Source organism: Rhagoletis pomonella, unplaced genomic scaffold, assembly GCF_013731165.1.
Source record: "Rhagoletis pomonella isolate Grant_MI unplaced genomic scaffold, Rhpom_1.0 Rhpom_scaffold_00009, whole genome shotgun sequence".
Classification (NCBI taxonomy): domain Eukaryota; kingdom Metazoa; phylum Arthropoda; class Insecta; order Diptera; family Tephritidae; genus Rhagoletis; species Rhagoletis pomonella.
In genome coordinates this window covers 32,990,648-33,004,568 of record NW_023458563.1, presented here as the reverse complement: position 1 = coordinate 33,004,568, position 13,921 = coordinate 32,990,648, and the positions used below count along the sequence as shown (strand labels likewise).

The window sequence follows — 13,921 nt, the reverse complement described above, 5'->3', positions numbered from 1 at the left end:
TTATTGACAGTCACGGTTTGACACTCCCTTACAAAAGGTTGCATTTACAGAGGATGGGGAAAGGGGAGGAATGAAATGCATTGCTGCGAAAATGGTAGTAGAAAAGTACCCAAAGTAGGCAAATAGTAGTGAAATTCCTTTTGTAAATTCTAATGTATTTGCAGGAAATCTAGCATTTTACGCGAAATATTGAACGAAATGTTAATATATCTACGTGAACTACGCAATTTTTGTGTTATTTGGCCGTATAAAAACTGCAAAAAGACTCAAAATTAATATAAAACTACTATGAGATTTATGTAAACATCCAATTTAAAAGCAGTTTATGTTTTCATCAGTTAAATGTGCTTTATATACATATACAAATAAACATATTGCACAAAAGCTTATACTTCTATTTCACAGCAAAGAAACACTTTTTCCAAGTAAATTTGCAAAGAAGCAACACTTTGCGAGAGAGACAACTGTCAGTTTATCGAACCTTGTATTATTGAATCATGCGTCGCATTCAGCCGTGTCAGAACTTTAGACAGCCTTCGTATTGAGGAGCTTGATTGCGCCAAACTCACTGGCAAAACACCGTGCAACGAGGAAGTGATGAAAGAAATGATGCGAATGCGACAATTCGGAGTGCCATACCCATGAGGTCATTTTAACAAGTCTTTTCTTTAGAAATCAGTTTTCCCATTAGTTTTTATGTATGAATGTATGCATAAATATGTATGTATATGTTGAAAGATGCAATAAATAAAAAGTTACTTTCATAAAAAACAAAATCAGAATATTTTTCAATTACTTTAGTATCTATTGGGCCATTCCATTGTGACTAGTGGGACATTTTACTCCAGAATGTGATCAATTGTCAATTTTATCTATGTCGTCGGAACTTATACAATAGCCAAAGATAGTTTTTAACATAGAACGATAACTAATGTATAAAATTGCTTTAACAAAATTACCAAACGATTTCTTAGTTTTTATGTAACATCATTTGAATGAATGTGTCTGGTGGGACATTGAAAATAACACAAGGGTAGAAGTGCATTCAAGGATGAATTTTAGCCAAAACACTTAATTTTCACGAACGATGTATTTGTGTTGTAAAATATGAATTATACGCTTTCGTTTTCAATAAAAATGAGGTTTATTTATCCTTCATAGAAATATAAAAAAATATTTAAAGTTGTGACGGGTGGGACATCTCCTTGTGACTGGTGTAAATTAATTATGCATGAAATCGAAGTTTCCATAGACAAAAATTACAACTTATTTTGATTTTTTTTAATATTTTCCCACAGGTTAATGAGATGTAGTAATTTAAAAAGAGGTTACTACTGAAATACAGATAATTAGGGCATATTTAAATTTATGTCGTTTTCCTCTTTTCATTGGAATGACACTATTGCAAAATTGTTTACTGACAAGACTAAAAAGTAGAAAATAAATAAAATAAAATTAAAAAAACGTTTTAATATACAACGCTTTTATAAATGGACTAAAAAGTAGAAAGTCCCACAGAATTTGTTTTGATAACTTTTGATTTTGAAATTTTAGCAAATGTCATTATAAACAATTAATGGCATTGAAAATGAAAAGCGTGGGGCGCATGTAATATACTTGAATTTATATGAAAAGTAACATATGTATGTATGTGGGCATATGAATAACGACCGCTTAAAATCGATCTCAAATTTTTTACTTTCGCTGTAGAATGTTATGTAGTTTGACTATTGTCAATGAAATCGAATGCTTTGTACTGCATGCGCTCCACGTTTTTCGTTTTCAATATCATTAATTGTTTATAATGACATTTGCTAAAATTTCAAAATCAAAAGTTATCAAAACAAATTCTGTGGGAATTGGAAATATTATTTTCTACTTTTTAGTCCATTTATAAAAACGTTGTATATTAAAAATTTTTATTTTATTTTATTTATTTCAATTATGACTGCCAAATGACTAAGGACATTCTAAGTTCCATCATTTTGGCAGTGCAAAATGCAGGCTTTCCAGTGGTAGCTGTCGTTTCCGACATGGGATCTACTAATCGTAAACTTTGGAAAGACTTAGATGTGACAGTGGGTAAGATTATTCAATCTATATGAATAAATTATATAGAATAAATGGACTATAGTTATATTATACTATATTAAGATAAGCGGTGGTTCCCAAATCCTGCAGATGAAAACGCAAAAGTTTTTACATTCGCGGATGCTCCACACTTATTAAAGCTAATACGCAACCAATTGTTAGACTCGGGCTTGATTTGGAAAGGTTAAGTTCTAACGACGAAAACAATTTACGAAATGCTGCAACACACAAATAAATCGGATGTATCCATAACATTCAAGCTCACTGATGAGCACATTTCAGTAAAAGGAATAGGTATATAAATATAAACAAACCCACCAACTTATAAAACCAAACCGAAATTTCAGGCAGGCAAAAGGTCAAACTAGCAACGCAGATATTTTCAAACACCACCGCTAACGCAATCAGGCGTTGTTACTTGCTTGGGCTTGACCTGCACATACGGAGACAGCTGATTTTATCCAGCTTTATTTTATCCAGCGTGTAAACGATTGGTTTGATGTGCTCAATTTCAGTATGGATACATTTGATTATCCTGAAAAATAGGGTTTTTGTAGTTATACATTTTTTTTTTATTATTTAATTACTAAAGGAACCTTTCGGAACTGCCCTTTCCAACCAAAAAGAAGTGTTGGCACAAATGAACGAATTCATGTCGTCGCCAGTTGTTCCATATAAAAACGGGTTAGAATATTTTCAGAAGGGTATACTGATGACAAAAAGAGCGCTTGTATTGCTGTTTGAATATCTTAAAAGCAACTCAAATGTTGAATATATTCTAATCCATCGGCTAGATCAAGATGTACTCGATCATTTGTTTGGAGCCATCTGTAGCAAAGGAGGCCTCAACGATCACCCAACCCCTCAGGTGTTCAAATACAGACTGCGAAAATACATCTTAGGTAAAATTAGTAATCTCACTTTTTAGAATACAAAATATTTTTCCTATAACTTTTATACAGCACGCAATCCTGAGCTTTTGCAAAGCACGGCGAACGTTGCGCCCGATAGAACTAAGTGGCTGATTCACACGAAAACGCCACAGCTGTCAGCATCAGAAGACGTTCTCACCACCCTAGTAAATTACTCCCAGGAACTTGCTACAGATGAGGACCTGATGAAATGGAGCCGGTAATTGAAGCACTTGCCACATCACTTGCAGATGAGGATCCTGATGTAGAAATGGAGCCGGTAATTGAAGCGCTTGACACATCACTTACGGATGAAGATCCTGATGTAGAAATGGAGTTATTGGAGCCCTTGCCACATCACATAAGGACGACTGTGGAATTCTTCAGGAGGATGCTCTCAAATATATTTCAGGAACCATCATCAAGAAGCTGCATCTTGAAGAACACGAAAGTACTGAGAAGTGGGTGGATCAGGTTTCGAAAGGCTTTTTAAAGAAACCGCCACTACATTTCTTAAACTGCATAAAAGCTCTGGAGTCGGTATTTCATAACATCAATAAGCTAGAAATATCGCATTGTAAAAAACTTAAGCAGCGCTTGATTGAAGAAGTGACGAAGTAGAGCTACCTGATCACGTCAAACGATCTTTCTTTAAATGCACAATCCATTTTAGAGTGAAAAGTTTGAATAAGCGACTTAAAATTAAAAAAGCAAAAAAGAGGATAATGGGTTATAAAACATTCATTTAATCAATTAATTTAGCTAACATTTTGACTTGCTCTTATCTTTACATCTATTTACTTTGCACAAATACAGATCAAGAAGTAACAAAAAACAATGTGGATAGATGTCGATTTGCGCCTTCCCATTAAGGTGAAATTGAAGCACTCCAATTGATATTCCTTCTGATATTTTAAATTTCCAACGCTTAATATTTTTCAACAATATTTTCGCTATATATTTTTTCCCATACCGACCAGTGATGCATCCACAGTATTAGCACTACTTTAATTTTAAGTCCCATACTAAACGGTTTTTGGATGCTCTATCGTAGACCGCAAATGGACGTGGATCAGTACGGGTTAAAATAAGGAAATTGTAGTTTTAACGTGAGTATCATTATTAAATTGTCCGATATATCAATATATGTACATACACTGAGAAAAAGGATTAGTTTCGACAACTAAAGATATTTAGTTGTAACAAATCGTTAATTTAGTTGAAGGGTTTGGTTAATACTAATAAATATTTCTTTGAAGCATATTTCTACAAATTCCCTTCAACTTAACGTATGGTTCATAAAACGATGTTATTAAGCTCTGATAATGCAGATAAGCTTTCTTTCAACACATGGTTTAGTCATAGTTACCAAATCTTAGTTGAGGCAACCACGATTTGGTTTGAGAGTGGAACCTATTCATGCTTGTGAGCCACCCCTAAGTGCTCATTTACACAAGGCGATTTTTGTTGCCGCAACTGGACGTTTGTAGGAGAGAGCGAGGCACCGAGTTGCTCGTGCTCGGGCAACACGCTTTGTGCTCTCGTTCGGCTGTGTAAATTGAACCGCTGTTCACAGCTGACAACAACAATTGCATACATACAAATCGCCGTGTGTAAATGAAACGAGCAACACCAAAACGGAATGTGAAAAATCGCGGCGACAAAAGTTTTCGTGTATAAACGCAGTCTAAAGAATGCTGAGCGCTCTCTGAGCACATGTGTGTTTCACATACGAAGAGCGCCAGCTGAGCAATACACACAGTCCCACTTATTGAATCGTTTGAATGTGCTAGTATGCCGATCATTGCATTGTGCGTGGAAATCATTGCTCCGCTACCGCTGTTCGTATATGGGTGAAACACGCATGTGGTCCCAGAGTGCTCAGTAAGCTATGGCATGTCGATCGCTGCGCTGGGTAGAGAAAGAAAAGTGTGTGCTATGACATGCCCAGATTTGTTTGTCTCAGTTTCAGTTTTGTTATCACCGAGAGTTGTTTCGGTGCGCGCATAGTTATTTAAAAATATAAAGTTTGATGCCAACCGGGGTTTTTCAGTGGATATATAATTCATGTAAATTATAATTTGAAAGTGCCTATTTAGCCAAGGAAAAAGCAAAGCAGTATACTTCCAGCAGGTATTAACCTGGGTTTTCTCACGACTGTTCCTATTTCATAGTTGTTTTTTAGGAAATTCTTACCACCATATACATATGTATTATTTACTTTAGTAACTAACTTTTGTAAATATGTACGTATTTTTATGCTTAATATATGCAAATAAAAGAAGAAAGTAAACACAACAAACATCGAATAAATTTTTATTTGTGTCAAACTGAAACTTTTTTTCCAATCATAAACGGTTAGCTGATTCAAGTCTACAGCAAGTTCACAAAATTAATTGAAAACTTGTATCAACCAAAGCATTATTTATTTGCTCAACAATGATTTTATTCAACTAACAATATTGTCCAATCAAGGTAGTCGTTTTGTAATTATTAATAAATATACATTTGTACCAACTAGAAGTCTTAAGTAAATTGCAGACTTTCGTGAACTATATATTTATTTCGCCATATCCAACTATGCCACTTGATCACTATAACCAAATCTTGGTTATTATAACCAAACCTTTTTCTGGGTGTATGTATATTATGCTGTGTTTACCAATAACCAATAACACTTCTCTTCCATTACCCACAGGTGTTTTTAAAATGCTAAACGCATTAATTGAACTCATCCTAAACATGTTGCAAGTGGAAAATGGTCTCGCGTTTTTTCGAATGCTGTCCTGTTCCATTGCTGCAAATTGCGTTCGTTACACAGATCTTTAAATGTTTACTGCTTCACTTCTAGCTCGCATGCTCCGATGGTGAAGGAAACACTCATTATCAATGGAATATGTAATGTCTCAATCTTTTGTCTGCACTCTTACATGCTGTCTGATATGGCGGACGTAATTGGTTGTCTTTGCCCTACCAAAGCCAAATAGTGGTGGTTATGTGACGAATTCGCAAGAACTGTTGTCGGATTTAGTACCGCTTTGTTTATTTATTTGCAGAACTTCACACGCTTGTACCGATAATTTAGCAGCATACAATTACAACTATGCACATATATCTTTTGCATATTTAATGAACTTAACGAAATTAGCAAAATGTGTTAAACCCCTAACAAACGATCATGTCAACGGATTCCAGCATGAATTTTTATCAACTCAGCTTTAAGCGACTGACCATAATAATTAGTTTATTTTAGTAACAATGGGTTTTGCAATGTAAATATCACGTATTAGTTCCATTAAATTAATTTAAAATTTAAACATAAAAATACACATATTGGAATCTCTAATTTTAAATAAACGATACCGAAAGAGAAGGTTATTGTTCTGGTAATCTTTTCCTAGAAATTTAGTTGTATACTTTGAAGCGAAATAGTCTCACAGTGCCGACATTGCATGGTCGCTAAAACCAATAAATTTGATGTATCTCCCTATTCAATATGCTAGGATAAACTCGCATCCAAAGCCAGAAGTAAAATGGAATGTAAAACTCACAAATAAGTTTTACAAATATGAAAAAGTGTAACTCAGCTGCACGTCACGTGAAATCATAAGCCATCGAATCCACTTTTTTAAACGCATAATCTGTGTGAGGCAAACGCTTCTTCAGCAAGCTTTCCAGCTTGCGTATGCGCCCAAGATCGTCATCATCTTCAATTTCATTTGAGCCACCGGTAAGGCAGTCAACACTAAAAATAAATGCAAGTTTTGGCGTAGATGTGGCAGCAGCTGTAGGCAGCATTCTGATCTTCATTTCAAACCAAGTCCCCTTGCATCGCTGCAACACAACTTCCCACAGCTAGTACATGAGTATACAAATAAGTCCGCTGACCCGCTGACTTGAAAAGAAATCTGAAGGTATTTATAGCAAAAAACAAACCATCGGCAATTCCTTTATCACTCACCTTGGATGTAAAATGGTTTTTTAATAGGACACTTTCAATAGCTCCCTATCATTAACTTTGGCATGTACTACAGTATATTTTGCTTAGCTGCACATCCTTCTTTGCACGAAAAACTTGTGCACTTAACCGAAAAAGGCACTTAAGCGAATTTTCTTTACTACTTCAAAAGCGGATTGTGCGATTAATCAATTAATATGAGTTATAATAAATTTAATAATTGCCCAGTCCTATTGCAAAATGCGTTGACACAAATATTTTTAAAAAGTATGCGCATTTTTAAAGAAAATTGTTTTTGCATCACTATTGTATAAGTGATTTGTGTTATTTATTATTATTTATTATTATTATTATTATTTGTGTTATTTATTATTATTTATGAAGGTATTCTATTCGTTTTCGGTTTTAAAAACTATATTATAACGAGATCTCATTTTTAAAATAAAATATTTGTTAAAACGATTTCATGAATTTTATTTAAAAAAAATTAGCGTTTTTTCAGAAATTGCGCTTTTTTTTAACAATCTGGACACCCCGGTATGTATTGTTATTGTCATGACAGTATTGTCCGGTATAAACCCTAAGTAAACAAGGATAATCGTAACAATTGGTTTCAGAATTGGGATTGTTAAATAAATCCCAGAGGATAAACTTCTAAAAATACCAAAAATTCAAGACCTAAAGATCGAGGAGCTCAAACAGGAGCTGGAAAAGCGAAATTTGGCTACCTACAGTAGAAAAGTGGAATTATTATCCCGGTTGCGAGAGGCTATGGAAAATGAAGGCATCGATGTTAACAAGCACGATTTCCATCGTGAATCGGAGCAGACATCCACGAAGGGCGAAGACAATGAAGAGACTGCTTTTTCTTCGAGTAGGGATGTTCCGATACAAGTAAATACAAGTATGTACTCGATACTTTTGTTTCGATACCAACTACTTTTTTTACTCGAACCGTTGTTTCGATACCTTCTTGGTATCGAAAGAAAAGTACTTGTATCGAATCGATTTGAGAAAGTGCCATATCCTGTCGATAATATTTTTTCTATGGAAAATAGTTGCTTCGTTTTCATAAAAAAAAAAATGTTTTAAGCAATTACACCGCCAAATTCTAAAGTGTGGATATATTTTTACAAAGCTAGTGATATCACAACAAAGTGTAAGCAATCTTTATAGCCGTAAAGTTTTCTGGGATCCTTTCAAAGGTTGAATTTTTTGTCTAAGTCTACTTTAAGTGCTACTAAAGAAGAAATATACATATTGATACCTCAACTGCAAATATATTGAAAATATTTGAGATATGGCGTTTTTGAACCGAATTCTGAAATAGGGTGTTCTTGAAAAGTTTTCTGAGATAGGGCGTTTTCCAATCAAATTCTGAAATACGGCGCTTTTGAAAAGTTCTCTGAGATAGGTCGTTTTCGAACTTTCTTCCGAGATAGGTCCATCTTCCACTCAGGTGCCGCAAAGCGTTATGTCACAGAAAACGCCTGAAAATTACTTTCGCATTGTTGAATCTAAAAGGATGAAAAATTATCGATATAAGTAGGTATCGATACATTCGCTTGACTCATATAAGTATCGAAATAGCTATTTGAGTAAACTCATTTGAGTAGGTATCGATACTTTGATTGTATCGGAATGTCCCTATCTTCGAGCGATATGCAGCAGACATCTACGAAGGTTGAGGAAAAGACCAGGCACCCCGTTCATATGCGAGTATGGATTAGAGCTGTAAAACTACCGATACTATCGAATGGTTCTATTTTTTTGCCCTATCGAATGGTCGTTGGCCACTATCGATAGTTTTTGTTTGAGGAAATATACATATTATATGTACTACTAAAGGTGTTCTTACACGATATGTATTTGCATCTGTGTATGTGACTTTCAATACATATGTAATTGCGTATGTCTGTCAAATTCACAGTCTTTATTTAACTATTTAAAAATACGATCTTTGAAAATGAACTAAACTAAACTCAAATGACTCTATCTGTGTGTCAGCTGAAAATAGAAACATCTCTATTTCGTATGTACGTGCATCTGCTTTGTACAGAAACCAATCTAATTTGCCTTTACACGATATGTTGGCAGTTCCATATGTAAAAAGTGGCATGTACACATGCAAATATATATCGTTTAAGAACACCTTTAATATGCATTTCTTTATATTAGAAAATGGGAATTTGGCAACATTGATTTGCTTACACATTACTATTTTTTTAATTATTACCGGGTTATACACGGTTCATGTATTGAATTCAATTCTGCTTGCTAGTTTCAAGTTTCTTGCCTTGCTTTTGACATTTTCGTTGTTTCCAATTTAAGGAACCAAAAACTGTAATTCAACAAAATTTAAGCGTGTAAAAGCAAGTAGAAATGGCAAAAGAGAATGAACCAGAATCGCTTTAAAGTACTTGAATCATGTAAATCGGGTGTAATTAAATTAAACAAAAAACTAGTTTGAATATCTTTTTGGAACCATACTATGGTGTCAGTTATTCTGAGTCGATGGAAGAAACTACGGATTCAAGCCAGGCTTAGTAAAATTTTGGAGATTCTTGTATTTCCGTTTTAAACTTTGAATTTATAAATAATCATGATGAATGATGAAAGTTTTTTGTAATACATACAGTTTTCTTTACGTTTACAAGCGATTTGTTTTTCTACGATTGGGAATTTTAGGTATTTATTTCATCGGTTTAAAATATTTTAAAAATCGAAGAGAAAGGACAAAGTTACTGAAAATCGCTATATATCAATTAGCTAATTCTCCAGGAGCTAAATAAAACTAAAAAGTTTATATAAATAGCTTCGTCAGTGCATTTTAAAATTATCCGATACTATCGATAGTATCGATAGTTTCAATGCAAACTATCGAAAACATCGAATGGGATGACTATCGATAGTTTTACAGCTCTGGTATGGATGTGAGCGTGTTAATGGCTGCAATGTCGCAGATTTCCTCTCAGATGTCGACTCGGACGGAAGCTCTAAAGTCCGAGATGTTGCAGTTGGCGGAGATGTCGTCACAGCTACAAGCACAAAAAACACACGCTTCGCAGTTGCTGGAAGTGCAGGATGCAAAGATTACACAACTGCAGGGGAATTTGGCTAGAGATAACGAGCGAATCAAGTATAGACATTATAAAGTCGAGGCTAAGGTAGAAGAATTGCAAAGTCGTCTCCGTGACTTGCAGTTGAATCGCCCAGCTACTTCGACGAACGCTCATAAGGTAAAAAACTCCATCTTTTGACGGCACGATTCCTTTCCAGGTCTTTAAGCTCCAGTTAGAGAAGACGGCTACACCAAACCATTGGAGTCTGGAAGGTAAATCCGTTGCGCTATTCATTGCATTGAAAGGACCTGCAACGGAAATCTTTCAGACTATTCCATGCTGTGAAAGGAATAATTACGATGCATTATTGAGAGCAGTGAAAAGTCGTTATGGTAGCGAGCACAGGAGGCAGATTTACTAGATGGAGCTGGAGAATCGCTGCCAAAAATCCAACGACACTTTAGAGGAAATCGGCTTAGAGATCGAGAGGTTGGTCCAGTTGGCAAATGGGGGCAAAGCCACCCTTTGCTGAAACTGTATTGTATGATCAGACACGTGGAATGGTGGCACTCCTAACTTGACCAGCCTACAAAGCCCATCGAGTGGAAGTGGAAACACCGGACGAGACAAATAAAATGCTGAAGAAGATAATACAACTGCTGGGCGAGAAAAAGGACGGCTCCGGCAAATGCGTCAAATGTGGGAAGCTAGGTCACTTCGCTCACAATTTCAGCGCAAGTTCCAACAGAAACAAAAACTCGGTAGGACGTAAAGGCAGAGCTGAGGAAGATGAACCTAACTCCAGACAGTCGTTAAACTAAAACGAGCCAGCAGGAAGGGCCAGCGCGCGGCCCAGCAGTTGAAAGGCCCATAATCTCCGTCTCACAAATTGGCCGGAAAGCGAGTAACCTCACTGTTGGTGGATGTGTGAATGGGCAAGAGCGAGTGTTGACAGTGGGTACTGGAGCATAGGGTTGCCAGATTCTGAAACGGAGAAAGAAGTACATTTCTATTTTCGATAGAAAAAAAGCAGTACAAACATAAAAAAGGAGTAATTCTTTTTATTTTTTTGTGCAATTTATTCTTACAAATTAACAAAAATTAAATATACATATAATCACATATTTGAGATCGTTTTCATTAATTAGGTACAAACAAACAAAGATATCTTAGATATATTTTTCAAGGAAACAATTAGTGTGAAACATAAGTATCTTAATTACACAAAAGAATTCCAGACTCTTCCTGAATTTTTGCAATTTTTTTTAATTTAAGCCTTATAAGTAATTTAATATTTTTCTGATTTTTTTTATATTAGATATGATATCTTCACCAGTTTCTGTATTCGTGTAAATATAAAAATCTGCACAAGTTAAATTGAAGTTGTTTTTTACAATAATTTCACTCTCGACATTTTCTAAGGACAGCCTTTTTATCTTTCCGTCGCCGAATTTCAATGAGGAATGGAAAAAGTATGTGATAAAAAATGAATAGCTGGAAAAAGGAGTGCAAAAGAAGTACGAAACTAAAGAAGGAGTACGTTTACTCCCAAAAGCAGTACGTCTGGCAACCCTACTGGAGCATCACATTCCATTATTCGACCTGATTTGGCCACTTTTTATGTGAAGCCTGGAGCAAAGTTGCGGACTGCAACTGGTGAGCGCACCCAAGTGTAAGAAGAAGAAGTACTGTGCGAGGTAATAATCGACAGTGTGGCCTCGTACAACAAATTTATAGTGGCAGATATTGTGGATGAAGTCATCCTCGGCGTGGACTTCCTACTTGGCCAAGGCATGAAGATTGACCTTCAGGGAATGATCCTCACATATCGCGACAGGAAAGTGCCACTTAGGGTTGGTTACGACAACCAGTACTGTAGCAGACGGTTGGTCTTAGAGAAAGTCCCGAATATTCCACCAGCAACGGAAGCAGTTAGTTGGGCAGAAATTGGCAGTGATGGAGACGGATTTGTTCCAACAGGAGAAGGAAGCGGTTCAGCTGTACAGGAAAAGGATACCTGTTCCGCCAACCCAGAGGAAAAGAGGAAGTTGCCACAAGGAAGTGGTCATGGTGATACGCCGCTGGCCGGAAATGAAGGCGGCTGTGACCGCAATGGACACGCTTCGAAGTATCCCGGCAAATGTCGTGATCGGCAGAGGATGCAAACGCAAGCAGTAAACCGTGGGGCACAGGTTGAGGTTAAACATGTCCGGTCAATGAAGTGGCATCGGCGGGCAGGCGAGATTCGGAACGACTACGGAAGTTTCAGTGGGAGGATCCAGATTTAGCAAGATGTGCTAAACGCAGTGTAGCTCGAGGATCGTATCCTGGGAGTCATGGACAGAGGAATCGCCATAAGTCCGGTGATAAAGGTGCCCATGAGAAGAGACATGATCTGGTCACCACCAGTGGCTGGCAGAAGCACGGCCATGTGAGATGGTACCCTCTCAGAGATAAGCCGGAAGCAATGTCCAGTAACGCATCGAGCCGAGAGGGTTTCCAATAAGACAATTTGGTGTTGTACAAACCGCAGCGGAAGACAGGCTTCACCTCCATACAAAGACGTAACTAGAAAGGTCCGTATAAGATTGTCAAACGGCTGAATGACGTAGTATATCAAATCCAGACCATTGGGACACCGAGAACCAAGATGAAGGTGGTCCATTTGGAAAGGCCGCAGCGTTTGGAACAGCAAATGTGGTGGAGGGCAGTGTGGCAAATACTTCGGCAACGCGACGCGAATTACACGAAAACGGCAGAATGTCCGATGAAAGACATAGAAAATTCCACACCAATAAACGTAAAGTGAAGGAATACTGCGAACAACGAGAGAACGAGAGAATCAGTTGTGTTAGCAAGTCTTGCAAAGCATTGTAATTGCTTTAACGTGTACAGTAAAGTGTTGTTATTGCATTAGCGAGTATTGTAAAGTGTTGTTGTACAATCAAGTTAATTGTACTGTAATTTGGTCATCTTGAGCATTTATTTCACAATCCAACGATTCGAACCGAAAGGATTTTGGGAAATCTGTTAACTAAACAGGAATAACCGTAACAATAAATTAAAACCTACATGCATACATCACGGTGGCCTTGAACCAGATTCAACTGAATCGGTATGGAACGTTGGAATTTCCGATTAGACTATTTTAGGGCGGTGTTCCAGTGTTAGAATATGTCAAGTTCAAAATCATGACAAGTGCCGATTTCAAAAACGGTAACTTTTTCGATTTTCAGGTAGGTTTTCGATAAGGTTCTTGTGAATAAGTATATATATTTACATATATACAAGTCGATTGTATACATATTTATACATATATGTGCAGGCCCGACTAAAGGGTGGGGCTGTTTCCCAACGGGCCCGGATTTTTCCTTAAATTTAGTTGGAAGATAAAAATTATAAAATTTTGTTAAATGTGATTAGTTAATATTCACATAGCTTTTATAATATCCAATAAATGCGAAAGCGCATGCCTAGATACACATGCAAGTGTGGTAAGGTCATTTCAGTGCAAGTCAAAACAACCGCCAATCTGGCCTAATGTGAAACATAGAAAAGTTCCGAAGTCAAAACGTGTTGTCTGAATGTTGTCATCGTAATGATTTTCCCATGGTTCATCAAACATTTTGAGCTCGAAATCGTAGTGCGACCTTCATAGAGATTCGGGGTTATTTACAACAGGGGGAAATCAGAGATCAATAGAAGACGAGTTTCTGGCATACAGTCCTTTTGAGCTTAAAAGAACGCATTTGACTAAAACAATAAAAACTATTTTACGCATTCACTTGATCCGTACAACAGTATAGCAAAACAAATTCTGCATTTAGACGAAGCTTTTCTATAAAAAAAAAGAATTTCTACACGAAAATATTTGGTATGTTTCAAAAGCACTGAATAAG

General features: G+C 36.4%; 1 long non-coding RNA gene across 2 annotated transcripts; it reads left to right on the top strand.

Moving 5' to 3' along the window:
* The first annotated feature begins 2,165 nt into the window (after positions 1-2,165).
* On the top strand, positions 2,166-7,096 carry LOC118745735. 2 transcript variants are annotated; one of them, XR_004993694.1, is made up of 4 exons: positions 2,166-2,993; positions 3,054-3,875; positions 3,983-4,111; positions 5,701-7,096. It is a non-coding gene; the product is annotated as an uncharacterized LOC118745735 (long non-coding RNA). The 2 variants fall into 2 exon arrangements; XR_004993693.1 differs by having other exon boundaries at positions 3,054-4,111.
* Positions 7,097-13,921: the final 6,825 nt, after the last annotated feature.